General features: G+C 44.5%; 1 protein-coding gene and 2 pseudogenes across 1 annotated transcript in view; all 3 read right to left on the bottom strand.

Moving 5' to 3' along the window:
* The window catches only part of LOC140616221 (UDP-glucuronosyltransferase 1A1-like), a 45,878-nt gene that overhangs the window by 27,892 nt on the left and 2,116 nt on the right, over positions 1-15,870 (bottom strand). The window lies entirely within an intron of this gene.
* Positions 1,914-4,218, bottom strand: LOC140616222 (UDP-glucuronosyltransferase 1A3 pseudogene; annotated as a pseudogene).
* LOC140616555 (UDP-glucuronosyltransferase 1A3 pseudogene) lies at positions 7,231-8,318 on the bottom strand (annotated as a pseudogene).

Below are 15,870 nucleotides of genomic sequence, written 5' to 3'. Positions count from 1 at the left end.
TCCTCACAAGGCTTGTCTTGAATGGCCACAAGACCAGTAGATCTCTGCCCCTGCCTGCCAAATCTAGAAGGCTATATAGACACATTAACTGGGTTCGCTTATGTATACCATCTGGATAGTATACTGTCCACAACACCTGACTCTCTCAAGGCCACATCTTGGAAACCAGTCCAACTGAAAGAATGGTGGGCAAAACATACATTCCGAGGACTCCTCCTTCCGAGGAGGAGTTGAGAAGCCTCCAAATGCCTGGAACCAGCCCCCTTGTAAACCTGCATCAACATCCTCACAATAACTCCCTCCAACACTCAACAACATCAACAGAAATAGTTTTTTAAAATACACAAGGGATCAGAATAGATTACTGTTGAAGAAGATAGAAGAACAGTCAACAAGCCTATGAAAATATACTCAACATCAATAGTCACTAAGGAAATGCAAATAAAAATAAGATATCACTTCTTGCCACCTAGGGTGGCTATAATAAAAAGTAACTGAAAACAACTGTTAAACAAAACCTTTACAGAAATGCTCATAGCAGGAGGATAGACAACGGCAAAGAGTAGAAACCCATCAACTGGTAATAGAAATGTTGTCCATCAGCAGGGGTGCCTGGCTCAATCCGTCAGAAGAACATGCGACTCTTAGCTCAGGGTCGTGAGTTTGAGCCCCACATCGAGTGCAGAGTTTACTTCAATAAGACTTTAAAGAAAATGTCTGTCAACTGATAAATGTACAAACAGTGGTCCATCCACAGAAAGGAATATTATTTAGCCATAAAGACATGAGGTATCAGGGCACCTGCATGGCTCAGTCACTTAAGCATCTCACTCCATTTTGGCTCAGGTCCTGGTCTCAGGTCCCAGGATCGAACCTCGCTTCAGGCTCCGTACTCAGTGAAGAGTCTGCTCAAGGACTCTACTCTCTCTCTCACTCTTTCCCTCTGTCCCTCGTTCCACAAATAAATAAATCTTTAAAAAAGAAATTAAGTACCAACATGTGTTATTATATGGATGAACTTGAACATTAAACTAAGTAAAGGAGCCAGATACAAAAGGCCACATCCTGTATGATTTCATTTCCATCAAATCGCCAGAATAGGCAAATCTATAGACAGAAAACAGATTCGTGGTTGCCAGGAGTTGGGGAGGTTAGAATCAGAGTGACTACTTAGAAAAGCACGTGCATGTCCTTTTGGGGTGATAAGAATGTTCTGAAACTAGATAATGGTGATGATGTACATCACGGGTGTATCAATCACCACTGGAGAGCACACTTTAAAATGGTCAGTTTTACTTTATGTGTATTTTATCACAATAAAACAAAGGGAGCAGGCACTCTGAACAACAATCTGGCCATTCCTCAAAGGTTTATCACAACCCAGATATTCCACTCCTCAGTACATATGCAAGAGATTGGAACATATGTCCGCATAAAACTTGCACAGGAATGTTCACAGCTGCAGTATTCACAATGGTCAAGAAACAGTAAAAACACAAAAGTCGATCGACTGATGAGTAGGTACATGAAGTGTGGTATATCCATAGAAGGAAATATTATTAAGCAATAAAAACAATACTACAACCTGGATGAATCCGGAAGTATCATGCTATATTTAAAAAGCCTGTTAGGGCAGCCCGGGTGGCTCAGCGGTTTCACTGCTGTCAGCCCAGGGCCTGATCCTGGAGTCCCGGGATCGAGTCCCACGTTGGGCTCCCTGCACGGACCCTGCTACTCCCTCTGCCTATATCTCTGCCTCTCTCTGTGTCTCTCATGAATAAATAAATTTAAAAAAAGAAAGAAAGGAAAGTCTTGTTTGACCATGCTGGCGCTTGTTGATCCCATCACAGACCTGCACCCCTGCCTCTCAATTCTCTTTGTGACCATTGCAAACCTTTAATGCATGAGTGGAAGTACTTTAACACTTATTTCACAGAACTCACAGGAGAACAAGAGGTAGAAGACATCTCAGAAAGACTGGCAGATAAGTAAGCACCTGGAAGTAAGCTTTAAAAAAACATAAGTGTTCCACCTGGAACACTAATCGCACATAGGATGCAATACAGACCTGAGACAATGGCTTCCTGTTGGCACAGTTTATGCCTCCAATGAAGAACATGTTGGGCATGATTGGCCTGGGGTAGTCCAGAACAAAGTCCCCTCTGAACAGCCACACAGATCCCGAGCTGAGGATGTCCACCAGGGATACCTCTCGCTGAAGAAGCTCAGAGGCAAGGCTTGCATAAGGAGTGAAAGAAACGTGGCAAATGTACTTCAGAGCCAGGGGGTAGAGCATGTTCTTGACCCTTTGCAGGAACGTCATGTGGTCTGAATTCCTTGTTAATAATCTGGGAATATATGAGGAAGGGTTTGGGCACTGTGTGCCCTCAGAATCTAAATCACATGGAATGTTCCGCAAAAAAAACACAGAGGGAAGGGACAGGTACCTAGCCAGTATTGCCCCACAGGGATAAACAGGATCAGTTAAAAGCACATCAAAGGAACTGGCATTCAGGTGCCTGATCAGGTTCTTGTTATGCATCAGCGACTCACAAGATCTTTGAAAAATCAAAGCAGCAGCTTTTAAAGCTTCCATAGTTTTCAAAAATGTTTTTAGAAAAGGCATTCTTTCAAAAACCAGGTAACTCTGGCCCAACAGGATGCGATCAAATTCTTCCTGGGTGTAAGGTGTGGCATAGGTTGTCAGGGTGAAAAAATCCTCTTCTTTGATATGCATATTCGACTCTGGGGAAACCACCACCATCTGGTGGCCTCTGGCATGGAGCTTCTGCACAGCCTTCTTCATGCTAAGCCAGTGGCTGCCATCCATAGGCACCACCAGTACCTTCCCACCTTCAACCCAGCGTCCAACACACAGGATGAGCAACAGCCCCGTGAGCACTGGCAGGGGAGCCAGGAACCCTGCAGCCATGTCTGTAGAAGCCCAAAGCAGCCGGCTTTGCAGATCAGGCTATGCCTCCTACATTTATTTTCTTTGACTTTACCTTATCACTGAGCCACTTCGCAGGGCAGGTAACTGGCAGGCAGCATGCCCTCCTTGTGTTAATCATTACAGACTAGACCTGTCCCACTCTTCCACCACTGGCCCCACTCTCTGCTTCCACACAAGGAGAAATCAATCCCCCTTATCTAGGAAACATCTCACCTGCCTCTGTGCTCTCTCCAGAGAACATTCTAATTGACTCTGTTGCCTTCTATCCAATTCCCAAAACAGGGCTGTGGATGCCCAATTCACTGGATCTCCTCCTAGTTCCTGGTTTGTCCTGTGCCAAGAGCTGTGACTGAGCTCTGGGGAGTCACCAATGCCCCAGCCTCAAGCATAACCTCTCTGTGGGATGGAAACTTAGCTGCAAACTGTTGAAGCGCTTTCCTCTCGTTTGTGGGGAACATGGAACACACCCAGAAAAATATATAACACTGCTAAGGCAGCTTTCTCTAAACAGGGAGGGGGACACTAGCTCTTAGGTTTTGCTCCTTTTCCACACCAGGACATCTCTTGCAATGGTCAGGAAAGAATCTACTTGAAGCGCCTGTCAAATAAGGAAATACCGTGAAGGATCCTGCAGTGCACATGTGAACACACGGCAAGAGTTGTTGAGCATTCCATACTTACTTCTCAGAATAAGATCTTTTGTTATCTAAAGCATATATGGGCAAGATAACCCTTATGGATGACATAAGGGACCAGAGAGCACCCTCCCCCCGGAGCCTGGTCACCTTGGAACAAGGAGAGCTGTCACAAAGCCTCCAATCAGGCCCTGACTCCACTCCTCTTCTCCTGTCTCCTGCTACCTTGTTTAGGGACTGGGGTCTTTCACTAATAACTTCCTGGCCCTCCTTCCCATGAAAACCACCCATTTCATACAAGGCCTCAGAGCTCCCCTCTGCTTCCTAGATGGGATGCTGCTCAGTTCATGAATCCCTAATAAGGCCACTTGATCTGCAAATTTACAGGTTGGACTTTCGTTCTTTAACAACACTAAGATATCAATCTAGATAGAATAAATAAAGAGACTGCAACATGCTGGATGGGAAGATTTCACTTTGTAATGCTCCTGATTTTGTCCCCAGTGAAGCAATAGATTCATTTCATAAGCATGAAAGCCAAACAAAATCTCACTGGGATTTTTAACATGACCAAACAACGTTTTCAAAATCACCTAGAAGCCTTTGGGGCTTCTGCTAATACAGGAGTAGCTCCTCTCAGTCGCTGGTCCCACAGATAATGATTATAAACTCTTGCAAAATGTTTTTCTAAATAATGCTGTCTGAAGGCCTTGGGCAGCAAACAAATGAGGGCAGAAATGGAAGAGACAAAGGGGACAGGATGATGGCACAGGACCTCAAGGGTAACCAGGAGGGAGGGTAGAGGTTCCTTACACTTCTTAGCAGCCACCTCTCCTACCTCTAGCCCCACCCACTGCACAGCTTCTCCCTATTAACAGGGAGATTGTCTTAATGCCATTGTACCCACGTGGCCAGGAAATGGCCAGCACCTCAGTCAATCCACTACTCATCATCGGGTTTCACCCCCTTCCAGAGCTTGGACCAAAGTTCAAGGGGCATTCTCCTTCTGTGGTCTCTATCATGGGGTCCAACCCATACCTTGTTGATCCGCCTCGAAGCCACCAGACCAGTGGGCATCGCACATCCTTCTGCAACCTCAGCCCTCTTCCAACCTTGTCATTCAGGCTTTAGCCTCTAGTTGAATTTCAGTGGTCTGCTGACCTGCCCCCCACAGCAGCTGGCCCAGCACACAGACATCTGTTTCCACTCTCTGCCACAGGCTGCCCTGAGCAGCCCCGCCAACACGCCCATCGAACCAGCCAGTGTTTTCATGTGTCCCCATACTCACATGGCAGTCCATAAGCATCTGATATAGGTGCCCCTCATCCTATAAAAATGGCTAGTTCACCAATTGTTGGCTCACAAACTGGCCACTGGATATGGAGGCAAGGGCACACTGAAAACAAGGCAGGCTGATCTGGATGGGTGGTGGCAGGGGTCAGAAGCAAGGGATGTTCCTCACAAGGCTTGTCTTGAATGGCCACAAGACCAGTAGATCTCTGCCCCTGCCTGCCAAATCTAGAAGGCTATATAGACACATTAACTGGGTTCGCTTATGTATACCATCTGGATAGTATACTGTCCACAACACCTGACTCTCTCAAGGCCACATCTTGGAAACCAGTCCAACTGAAAGAATGGTGGGCATAACATACATTCCGAGGACTCCTCCTTCCGAGGAGGAGTTGAGAAGCCTCCAAATGCCTGGAACCAGCCCCCTTGTAAACCTGCATCAACATCCTCACAATAACTCCCTCCAACACTCAACAACATCAACAGAAATAGTTTTTTAAAATACACAAGGGATCAGAATAGATTACTGTTGAAGAAGATAGAAGAACAGTCAACAAGCCTATGAAAATATACTCAACATCAATAGTCACTAAGGAAATGCAAATAAAAATAAGATATCACTTCTTGCCACCTAGGGTGGCTATAATAAAAAGTAACTGAAAACAACTGTTAAACAAAACCTTTACAGAAATGCTCATAGCAGGAGGATAGACAACGGCAAAGAGTAGAAACCCATCAACTGGTAATAGAAATGTTGTCCATCAGCAGGGGTGCCTGGCTCAATCCGTCAGAAGAACATGCGACTCTTAGCTCAGGGTCGTGAGTTTGAGCCCCACATCGAGTGCAGAGTTTACTTCAATAAGACTTTAAAGAAAATGTCTGTCAACTGATAAATGTACAAACAGTGGTCCATCCACAGAAAGGAATATTATTTAGCCATAAAGACATGAGGTATCAGGGCACCTGCATGGCTCAGTCACTTAAGCATCTCACTCCATTTTGGCTCAGGTCCTGGTCTCGGGTCCCAGGATCGAACCTCGCTTCAGGCTCCGTACTCAGTGAAGAGTCTGCTTAACGACTCTACTCTCTCTCTCACTCTTTCCTTCTATCCCTCCCTCCACAAATAGATAAATCTTTAAAAAATAAATTAAGTACCAACATGTGTTATTATATGGAGAACCTTGAAACATTAAGCTAAGTAAAGAAGCCAGATACAAAAGGCCACATCCTGTATGATTTCATTTCCATCAAATCGCCAGAATAGGCAAATCTATAGACAGAAAACAGATTCGTGGTTGCCAGGGGCTGGGGAGGGTAGAATCAGAGTGACTACTTAGAAAGGCACGTGCATGTCCTTTTGGTGTGATAAGAATGTTCTGAAACTAGATAATGGTGATGATGTACATCACGGGTGTATCAATCACCGCTGGAGAGCACACTTTAAAATAGTCAGTGGGATCCCTGGGTGGCGCAGCGGTTTAGCGCCTGCCTTTGTCCCAGGGCGGGATCCTGGAGACACGGGATCGAATCCCACGTCAGGCTCCCGGTGCATGGAGCCTGCTTCTCCCTCTGCCTGTGTCTCTGCCTCTCTCTCTCAATGTGTGCCTATCATAAATAAATTTAAAGAATTAATATAAATAAATAAATAAATAAATAAATAAATAAATAAATAATAAATAAATTAAATGGTCAGTTTTACTTTATGTGTATTTTATCACAATAAAACAAAGGGAGCAGGCACTCTGAACAACAATCTGGCCATTCCTCAAAGGTTTATCACACAACCCAGATATTCCACTCCTCAGTACATATGCAAGAGATTGGAACATATGTAAAAAACTTGCACAGAAATGTTCACAGCAGCAGTATTCATAATGGCCAAGAAATAGAAAAAACACAAAAGTCGATCGACTGATGAGTAGGTACATGAAGTGTGGTATATCCATAGAAGGAAATATTATTAAGCAATAAAAAACAATAATACTACAACCTGGATGAATCCTGAAAATATTATGCTATATTTAAAAAGCCTGTTAGGGCAGCCCGGGTGGCTCAGTGGTTTCGCTGCCCTCAGCCCAGGGCCTGATCCTGGAGTCCCGGGATCGAGTCCCATGTTGGGCTCTCTACAGGGACCCTGCTACTCCCTCTGCCTGTATCTCTGCCTCTCTCTGTGTCTCTCATGAATAAATAAATATAAAAAAAGAAAAAAAGAAAGGAAAGTCTTGTTTGACCATGCTGGCGCTTGTTGATCCCATCACAGACCTGCACCCCTGCCTCTCAATTCTCTTTGTGACCATTGCAAACCTTTAATGCATGAGTGGAAGTACTTTAACACTTATTTCACAGAACTCACAGGAGAACAAGAGGTAGAAGACATCTCAGAAAGACTGGCAGATAAGTAAGCACCTGGAAGTAAGCTTTAAAAAAACATAAGTGTTCCACCTGGAACACTAATCGAACATAGGAGGCAATACAGACCTGAGACAATGGCTTCCTGTTGGCACAGTTTATGCCTCCAATGAAGAACATGTTGGGCATGATTGGCCTGGGGTAGTCCAGAACAAAGTCCCCTCTGAACAGCCACACAGATCCCGAGCTGAGGATGTCCACCAGGGATACCTCTCGCTGAAGAAGCTCAGAGGCAAGGCTTGCATAAGGAGTGAAAGAAACGTGGCAAATGTACTTCAGAGCCAGGGGGTAAAGCATGTTCTTGACCCTTTGCAGGAACGTCATGTGGTCTGAATTCCTTGTTAATAATCTGGGAATATATGAGGAAGGGTTTGGGCACTGTGTGCCCTCAGAATCTAAATCACATGGAATGTTCCGCAAAAAAAACACAGAGGGAAGGGACAGGTACCTAGCCAGTATTGCCCCACAGGGGTGAACAGGATCAGTTAAAACCACATCAAAGGAACTGGCATTCAGGTGCCTGATCAGGTTCTTGTTATGCAAAAGGCCCTCACAAGACCTTTGATAAAATGAAGTAACAGTTTTCAAGCGTTCCACAGTTTTCAACAATCTTTTTAGAAAAGATACTCTTTCAAAAACCTGGTACCTCTGACCCAGTAGAACGCGATCATATTCTTCCCTGGTGTAAGGTGGGGCATAGGTTGTCAGGGTGAAAAAATCCTCTTCTTTGATATGCATATTCGACTCTGGGGAAACCACCACCATCTGGTGGCCTCTGGCATGGAGCTTCTGCACAGCCTTCTTCATGCTAAGCCAGTGGCTGCCATCCAAAGGCACCACCAGTACCTTCCCACCTTCAACCCAGCGTCCAACACACAGGATGAGCAACAGCCCCGTGAGCACTGGCAGGGGAGCCAGGAACCCTGCAGCCATGTCTGTAGAAGCCCAAAGCAGCCGGCTTTGCAGATCAGGCTATGCCTCCTACATTTATTTTCTTTGACTTTACCTTATCACTGAGCCACCTCCCAGGGCAGGTAACTGGCAGGCAGCATGCCCTCCTTGTGTTAATCATTACAGACTAAACCTGTCCCACTCTTCCACCACTGGCCCCACTCTCTGCTTCCACGCAAGGAGAAATCAATCCCCCTTATCTAGGAAACATCTCACCTGCCTCTGTGCTCTCTCCAGGGAACATTCTAATTGACTCTGTTGCCTTCTATCCAATTCCCAAAACAGGGCTGTGGATGCCCAATTCACTGGATCTCCTCCTAGTTCCTGGTTTGTCCTGTGCCAAGAGCTGTGACTGAGCTCTGGGGAGTCACCAATGCCCCAGCCTCAAGCATAACCTCTCTGTGGGATGGAAACTTAGCTGCAAACTGTTGAAGCGCTTTCCTCTCGTTTGTGGGGAACATGGAACACACCCAGAAAAATATATAACACTGCTAAGGCAGCTTTCTCTAAACAGGGAAGGGGACACTAGCTCTTAGGTTTTGCTCCTTTTCCACACCAGGACATCTCTTGCAATGGTCAGGAAAGAATCTACTTGAAGCACCTGTCAAATAAGGAAATACCGTGAAGGATCCTGCAGTGCACATGTGAACACACTGCAAGAGTTGTTGAGCATTCCATACTTACTTCTCAGAATAAGATCTTTTGTTATCTAAAGCATAAATGGGCAAGATAACCCTTATGGATGACATAAGGGGCCAGAGAGTACCCTCCCCCCGGAGCCTGGTCACCTTGGAACAAGGAGAGCTGTCACAAAGCCTCCAATCAGGCCCTGACTCCACTCCTCTTCTCCTGTCTCCTGCTACCTTGTTTAGGGACTGGGGTTTTTCACTAATAACTTCCTGGCCCTCCTTCCTGTGAAAACCACCCATTTCATACAAGGCCTCAGAGCTCCCCTCTGCTTCCTAGATGGGATGCTGCTCAGTTCATGAATCCCTAATAAGGCCACTTGATCTGCAAATTTACAGGTTGGACTTTCGTTCTTTAACAACACTAAGATATCAATCTAGATAGAATAAATAAAGAGACTGCAACATGCTGGATGGGAAGATTTCACTTTGTAATGCTCCTGATTTTGTCCCCAGTGAAGCAATAGATTCATTTCATAAGCATGAAAGCCAAACAAAATCTCACTGGGATTTTTAACATGACCAAACAACGTTTTCAAAATCACCTAGAAGCCTTTGGGGCTTCTGCTAATACAGGAGTAGCTCCTCTCAGTCGCTGGTCCCACAGATAATGATTATAAACTCTTGCAAAATGTTTTTCTAAATAATGCTGTCTGAAGGCCTTGGGCAGCAAACAAATGAGGGCAGAAATGGAAGAGACAAAGAGGACAGGATGATGGCACAGGACCTCAAGGGTAACCAGGAGGGAGGGTAGAGGTTCCTTACTCTTCTTAGCAGCCACCTCTCCTACCTCTAGCCCCACCCACTGCACAGCTTCTCCCTATTAACAGGGAGATTGTCTTAATGCCATTGTACCCACGTGGCCAGGAAATGGCCAGCACCTCAGTCAATCCACTACTCATCATCGGGTTTCACCCCCTTCCAGAGCTTGGACCAAAGTTCAAGGGGCATTCTCCTTCTGTGGTCTCTATCATGGGGTCCAACCCATACCTTGTTGATCCGCCTCGAAGCCACCAGACCAGTGGGCATCGCACATCCTTCTGCAACCTCAGCCCTCTTCCAACCTTGTCATTCAGGCTTTAGCCTCTAGTTGAATTTCAGTGGTCTGCTGACCTGCCCCCCACAGCAGCTGGCCCAGCACACAGACATCTGTTTCCACTCTCTGCCACAGGCTGCCCTGAGCAGCCCCGCCAACACGCCCATCGAACCAGCCAGTGTTTTCATGTGTCCCCATACTCACATGGCAGTCCATAAGCATCTGATATAGGTGCCCCTCATCCTATAAAAATGGCTAGTTCACCAATTGTTGGCTCACAAACTGGCCACTGGATATGGAGGCAAGGACACACTGAAAACAAGGCAGGCTGATCTGGATGGGTGGTGGCAGGGGTCAGAAGCAAGGGATGTTCCTCACAAGGCTTGTCTTGAATGGCCACAAGACCAGTAGATCTCTGCCCCTGCCTGCCAAATCTAGAAGGCTATATAGACACATTAACTGGGTTCACTTATGTATACCATCTGGATAGTATACTGTCCACAACACCTGACTCTCTCAAGGCCACATCTTGGAAACCAGTCCAACTGAAAGAATAGTGGGCAAAACATACATTCCGAGGACTCCTCCTTCCGAGGAGGAGTTGAGAAGCCTCCAAATGCCTGGAACCAGCCCCCTTGTAAACCTGCATCAACATCCTCACAATAACTCCCTCCAACACTCAACAACATCAACAGAAATAGTTTTTTAAAATACACAAGGGATCAGAATAGATTACTGTTGAAGAAGATATAAGAACAGTCAACAAGCCTATGAAAATATACTCAGCATCAATAGTCACTAAGGAAATGCAAATAAAAATAAGATATCACTTCTTGCCCTCTGGGGTGGCTATAATAAAAAAAGGAGTGAAAACAACTGTTCAACAAAATATTGTACAGAAATGCTCATAGCAGGACTGTACACAATTGCAAAGAAAGGAAACCCATCAACAGGTGATAGAAATGTCTATCAGCGGGGGTGCCTGGCTCAATCCATCAGAAGAACATGCGATTCTTATCTCAGGGTCATGAGTTTGAGCCCCACATTGGGTGTACAGAGGGATTACTTAAATGAATAAAACTTTAAAGAAAATATCTGTCAACTGATAAATGTACAAACGGAGGTCCATCCACACAAAGAAATTTATTGAGCCACAAAAGATATGAAGTATCAGGGCACCTGCATGGCTCAGTCACTTAAGCATCTCACTCCATTTTGGCTCAGGTCCTGGTCTCAGGTCCCAGGATCGAACCTCGCTTCAGGCTCCGTACTCAGTGAAGAGTCTGCTCAAGGACTCTACTCTCTCTCTCACTCTTTCCCTCTGTCCCTTCCTCCACAAATAAATAAATACATCTCTAAAAAAGAAATTAAGTACCAACACGTGTTATTATATGGATGAACCTTGAAACATTAAGCTAAGTAAAGAAGCCAGATACAAAAGGCCACATCCTGTATGATTTCATTTCCATCAAATCGCCAGAATAGGCAAATCTATAGACAGAAAACAGATTTGTGGTTGCCAGGGGCTGGGGAGGGTAGAATCAGAGTGACTACTTAGAAAGGCACGTGCATGTCCTTTTGGTGTGATAAGAATGTTCTGAAACTAGATAATGGTGATGATGTACATCACGGGTGTATCAAGCACCACTGGAGAGCACACTTTAAAATGGTGAGTTTTACTTTATGTGTATTTTATCACAATAAAACAAAGGAGCAGGCACTCTGAACAACAATGCAGCCGTTCCTCAAAGGTTTATCACAGAACCCAGCAATTCCGCTCCTCAGTACATATGCAAGAGATTGGAACATATGTCCGCATAAAACTTGTACAGGAATGTTCACAGCTGCAGTATTCATAACGGCCAAGAAATAGAAAAAACACAAAAGTCCTCAACTGATGAGTAGGTACATGAAGTGTGGTATATCTATAGAAGGAAATATTATTCAGCAATAAAAAAACAATACCACAATCTGGATGAATCCTGAAAATATTCTGCTATATTTAAAAAGCCTGTCGAGGGGCACCTGGGTGCTCAGCCACCTGGGTGGCTCAGTGGCTGAGTGTCTGACTTCGGCTCTGATCATGTTTCTGGGGTCCTGGGATTGAGTTTGCATCACGCTCCTACTGGTATGCTGCTCCTCCCTCTGCCTATATCTCTGCCTCTCTCCTTGCATCTCTCATGAATAAATAAAATCTTTTTAAATAAATAATTAAATAAAAATACAAAGGCCAGCCACATATTCTGTGATCCCATTTGTTTGAGATGATCTGAATAGGGAAATCCATAAAGACCGAAGAGTATTTCAGTGGTTGGCAGGGGCTGTAGAGTGACTACTCACTGGGCAGGGGTTTTTTAGGGGTGATTGCAAACATTTCAAAACCAATTGTGGTGATGGTTGCTCAGAATATGCTAAAAACCATCGAACTGTAAACCTTCCTAGAATGAATTGTATGATCTATGACTTATATCTCAGGAATGTTGTTTGTTTTTTAAACCCGTTTAATCTCATTCTCTTAGAATTACACAAATCAATCAACCAAGGTTGAAATTTTTCAGATACTCATGTAGGATACTTTTTTAAAAAGGCTGACTCATGCTAGCATTGTGCTACTCTGGATAATTATTAACAGAAAAAATACTATCAAAATGTTCTACATGTCCAATCAGTCATAAATACAAACACATTTCAAAATCCTTTTTGAAAGAAAAGCAAACCACAAAAAGTATTGTAGACATTGACCTTAATTATGTACTTTAAAAAGTACCTATTAAGAATGACTTGGCATTTTGGCATTTTGTTGCTTTGACTTGACTGGAATTCAGTCCTCAGATCAACCAAAAAACGTGGAAGCCCCAGCTTGGGTGACTATTGCTTGTAGAGACCCCTGAAGGGAGACCACATGGCTCAGGGAATGGGCAGAGGATTCTTGTGGCCCCCCATCACTCAGCTATGGTCCTGGGTAGAAGTCACTGATACTCACATGGAACTGATTTAGATCACCAGTATTTCTCAACTTCAGCACTATTGGGGAACAGATAATTAATTCTTTGTTAGGAGTGGGTGGGTCGCTATGTCTTGTGCTTTGTAGGACTTTTACCAGCATCCCTGGCTTCTATCTACTACATGTCAGTTTCACCCCCTAATTGTGACACCAAAAATGTCTCCAAAAGTTGCCCTCTAGGAGTGCAAAATTTCCCATTTGAGAAATGCTATCTAGATGATTCCAGAAGGGGACACCCGGGAACAAAAGAGCTAGTCCTTGGGAATTGGGATCTAGCTTTCTGCGAAAACATTCCCCCTAAGATGCTGCAAGAAAGCCAAGCTGTTTGTATCAGCTCAGTCAGCATTGCACAAAGGTCCAGAGAAGGGAGGGCCAGAGACCATGGCTTCCCTACTAGTCTATCAGGCAGGCACCTCCACATGCTGCCCAAGTCATCCTCAAACAGCCCTGTGAGGAGCAAGGCACATGATCTCCACCCCATTCTGAGATAAGAAGACTGAAATCTAAGGTCACTTGGCCAGGAGGAAGCTCTTCAAATCTGCTGACTCATTGTCCAACCTCATTTCTTCCCTTCATGAGTCTGCTACGCTCCAGGTCTTATATCTTTGGAAAATGAGTGCTGGGCAAACATGTGGCCTTGGGATGGGAGAGTGACAAGGAGGTGGGTTCTCATCCTGCCTCATCTCCTCGCTGCACCCCGTGGCCTTAGGCAGCTCATCTGTCTTGCCTGGTAACTTTGGTTTGCTCGTGTACAGGAGAATAGGACTCTCTCTTGCATGGGGGGGGGCTCTGTCCTGTTATTCCAGCCTAAAGAAGCCTGTCCTACGTGTGTTGCATTTGTGGTTTTCAAAATTCTCCAATGAACTCCATCTTGCCTGCCCCAAACCCTGACCTTTAGAGTGTTCCCATTTCACAGATGGAGACATGAACAATGCCAGAGATAAGCCACCTGCCTCAGCCACAAAGCTGGGCTTGAATCCAAGTCTTATCACTTTTACTCCACCAACATAAGGGGGACGAGGGTGGAATCTCTGGAGCCAATGGGGAGGGAAAGCTAGCCCTTTTCCACCCAGGTATAAGCTAGGGCTGGGCTCTGATGCATTCCCTCCCACAGAGCAGCCTGGGCAGAGAGGTGGTGCTGTTATGGGAGCCTGAGCTCCCTGGGTTTGTGTAGCCCCTAAAAGGGAGATTGGAAACCTGTTCCTGAAGCTTTGAGCAGTTCTCTGCTTTGCAATTGGAAGAGACTGGGATTTACCCCTGAAATCCTTTGTTCTAAGAAAAACACTTCAATGGCCCTTCTAATAGTGAAATGTAACACCAAACTCTCTTCTAAAATGGAGATGTTGGAGGGCACCTGGGTGGCTCAGTCGGTAGAGCATCCTACTTTTGATCTCAGGGGCTTGAGTCTGAGCTCCATATTGAGTGTAGAGATCTCTTAAATTAATAAAACTTTTTTTTTTAATTTAATGGAGATATTGGAAACCTAAGGAAAAGAAGTTAGCCATGGGACAGATGAGTCTCAACTCAGGGTTGGAGAGGAGGCCTTGGGTTCAGGACATCTGGGGTCTCCCATTGGGAACCAGGCACCTGAGCAGCTTCTCCAAGAGCATCTTGGGCCAAACCAACCAGGGAACCCTCTGAGGTCCCCAGTCCTTTCCTAGGCAGAGGAGGCAGGAGGAGCCGTAGTCAGTCACGCTACCTTGGGCATTGGGGAGTGATCTCATGCTCTGTCATACATGCAAGCCTGGGAGCACACAAGTTACCCTGAGAATAAGCACACCTCCCCAGATGGTGAATCATAGCATTATTTATGCAGAGTGTTCACAAAGCTCTGGTTTTCAAAAGGCTCTGCACAGTAGCAGAAGCATAATAAGAAACTTAATTATACTGGTTTTATAATTAAGCCCATAGCTACTTATAAAACGTGCTTGCTGACTTGCTCAGCAAAATTGAATTTCATTGCTTATAGTCTGAATTTCTTGGATTATTTCTGAAGCCAAATATGTCTCCAAACTTAAATGGACACTTGTATTGTGGTTAGTATTACCTGATAAAGTTATTTGCCTACTAAGGAGTATGCGGGGTTTTTTGTTGATGGTGGTTTGTTTTCAGCTATAAATTAGGCCTTTGTTTTTCCTGATCTATGATGTATCTTCTTTTTTTTAAGCAATTTTTTTCGATGAAGTCACATAACATCATCAACGATATTAAAGCGAACAGTTCAGAGGCATTTAGTACACTCACCATGTGGTGCAACCACCACATCTACATGATTCCAAAACATTTCCATCATTGCAAAATACACTTTTTTTTCCCAGAGTGTTGAAATGGTTAGATCATTTAAGCCAAAAAAAAACTCTGATTTTGATCACTTTAATTTTCAATATACAAATACAAGTTGATAATTATATACTGTGTAATACAGAATGTTCTCTGTGGTAATATTTGGGTAATAGCTGAGAATCCCATGTAAATTCATGATGCTCAAAAAACACATTCCCTACAGTCTGGTTTTCAATATGACTACATGCAATTCTTTTTGCAAAAATGCGATTGTTTCCTTCTTATGCCATATATTTCTTATGATATTTTTGCTTATTGACTGACTACTGGGTTAAAAGTCCCTGGCATGTGGGATTTGCATTCTGTGCCCCATGCTTCCTGGAACCAGTCTGATTATGCCCATTGCCCCTGCTCCTACCAGCTCCTATAGGCATGGCCAATTGTGCAACGTGCCAACAAAGAAATTGGCAGATATTCAAGAAGAGGGATAAGGGTCTTTGGGACCTGCTTGGGATTTTCTTTCTGATGAAAAATGCATTGAAAAAGAGAATTCTGCTGGGAAAGTGTGATCTGAAGCCTTTCAGAGGTATAAATACAAATACAAAAACCTCACAAGTTTT

The sequence above is a fragment of the Canis lupus genome, chromosome 24, assembly GCF_048164855.1.
Source record: "Canis lupus baileyi chromosome 24, mCanLup2.hap1, whole genome shotgun sequence".
Lineage (NCBI taxonomy): Eukaryota > Metazoa > Chordata > Mammalia > Carnivora > Canidae > Canis > Canis lupus.
The sequence above is the reverse complement of the archived record's forward strand: the minus strand, read 5'-3'. Positions and strand labels throughout refer to the sequence as shown.